Below are 2,547 nucleotides of genomic sequence, written 5' to 3' on the forward strand. Positions count from 1 at the left end.
GAGCCACATCCTGGCCCTTTTTATTTTTTATTTTGAGACTGGGGCTCACTAAGTTGTTTAGGGCTTCACTAAGTTGCTGAGGCTAGACTCAAGCTTGCAGTACTTCTGTCTCAGCCCCATGAGTTGCTGGGTGGCATGGGCCACCATGTCCAACTCACTGTATGTTTTGGAATAAATTACTTAACTTCTCTGACCTCAGTTTCTCATCAACAGTTGGAATAATGTCTGCAACCTGCATTATGCTTATAGAAAAGGGCTAACAAGTGAAAACCATGAAGTTATATTTTTCAATAAGCACATATTAATGTATTAACTTAAGTAATTAAAACTATTAAGTTTAAAAAGTAAAGGTGAACATTTATAAGAATGGGGGGGGGGGGCTCGGGATGTAGCTCAGTTGATAGAGCACTTGCCTAGCATGTGTGATTCCATGGGTTCAGTTCCCAGCACTGAAGATGAAGCCAGATTTAAAGATAGGTAGTTAGTGTAGTTAGGCAAATCGGGTCTAATATCGAGTAAGATAAAGAAAATGGAGACCATTATGGAGAATGGAGTCCAGGAAACCAGAGCAGCACTTGGGGAAATTGAAATGTTAATGCCCCCAAGACCCAGAACCCATCCTATGGAACTTGCTTCCAGCAAGTAGGGAGTTGCTAATCAAACTACCCCAGGCCCTTCCTGCCTAGATTACTCCTCCAGTCCACCTCACTCCCACCTTTTGGCCTTCCCACCTGCATTTTATGGCTGCAAGATAAAGGGAAACAAAGGACATGAATGTGGGAAAACTAAAAGAAGACCTTAGCTATAAAAAAGGGAAGCCCTCCCCCTTCCATGGATTCTGCCTTTTGCCTTTCCCCTTCTTCCTCTGGGAAGAAGTCTTTTCTGCTATCCTTTAATAAAGGCTTCCACTTTCCACTGTACAATTGCCTTAGGGTGCTTCTCTGGTGTTACACTTCAGTATTCAGGAAGCAAGGACTCACCGGTAAACAGCGGTAACAAAGAATAGAAGGCAAATAAATATACAGGGAAATAAAAGAAGAAGCTGGCTGCGTGATCTTAAATTTCTTTTTAAAATGTGACTTCATGCTTGGCTTAGCTCTCTTTCATCTTTTTACCAACTCTCTATTGCCCTCTACTGTTCTGATTGTTTCATTTCAGTGCAATTAAAATCCAAATACTACTAAGGGGAAAGTAATAGTTGTGGCCATCCCTGATTTTAGGTATCTATATCATCCAAACTGGGCCTGTATCTATTCTTTTTTTTTTTTAAGTTGTAGATGGACACAATACCTTTATTTTATTTTTTTTATGTGGTGTTGAGGATTGAACTCAGTGCCTTCCACATGCAAGGCAAGCACTCTAGCACTGAGGTACAACCCTAGCCTCCTATCTATTCTTGACCCCATAACCACTGGTTATACAAAGGACATATAAATCAGTCTGATGATTTAATTGTAATTGTTTATAAAGTCATATTAATTTAAAAACTAAAACTTGGATTTCAATGCCATATACCAGCTGCAATAAGCCATTTCCCAAGAAAAAAGTGGCTGGATATGGTCCACTCTCTGCCAGATTAGTAGTGAAGTCATTTGAGAAGCACCATTATAGGTGATGGAAAACTATGGATTGAGCTCCATTAAGGACTCTAGAGTAGGGCTGGCTGGGAGTCAAAGATGAATAGGAACTGTCTTTGAAGAGCTTTCTGTCCTGGCCTTATGAAACTAATGATTCTAAGCAGAACAAAACAAAACAAGGTGAAGTTCTTCTCTTCTGCATCTTCTTGGACATGTTCCTCTTCTACTTCATACATTTTGTTATTCAAAAAATTATTGCACACCAACCCCCTCACTTACTGTGTGACTTTGTACTTTGTACTTTAGTTTCCTCATCTGCATATTGGGGATAGTCATACATTTTCAGCGAAAAGTAAATGAGTTAATTAGCAAAAAGTTATAGTATAAAGTTCGGCTTTGTTTATACATCAATTATCATAACAATGTTATTACTACAATCTTTACTACTACTGTGTTCCACAGCCACATTCCTTTCCTAGGTCATAGGTGTCTCTGCCCTGATAGGTCTGGAAGAAACACAGAGATAAACTAGACGTCCCATTGAACTTGTATAGACTTATGATTTGCCCCACTATACCTGCCATATAGAAAGTACTCGAAAAGCTTGCTGAATTAATAAGCAAATGTTCTCCCAATGAACAGCAAGCTCTTTTGAAGACCTCTCACATCCCTAAAACCAAACAACTGTTGAAGCACACTGCGCTTAGGAATTACTGAACTAATGAACCCATGGATGAAAGAATGGACAAACGCCTGCAGGTTCAAAGTCATTAAGACCACAAAGCAGGTCTACAGAAACATCGGTACCAGTTTTAGAACTTAGGTCAGAAGAAGAAAAGCGTCTAACAGACTTTAACAGCGCGCGGGCTGACGGGAAGCCCAGGCTCGCCTATTAGTCTCTGCGAATTCGCGGAGAGTTCAGACGTCAGCGTCCCGCCCTCCCCAGGCCCCGCCCCCGCGTGACCGTAGG

Source organism: Callospermophilus lateralis, chromosome 7, assembly GCF_048772815.1.
Source record: "Callospermophilus lateralis isolate mCalLat2 chromosome 7, mCalLat2.hap1, whole genome shotgun sequence".
In the NCBI taxonomy this organism is placed as follows: domain Eukaryota; kingdom Metazoa; phylum Chordata; class Mammalia; order Rodentia; family Sciuridae; genus Callospermophilus; species Callospermophilus lateralis.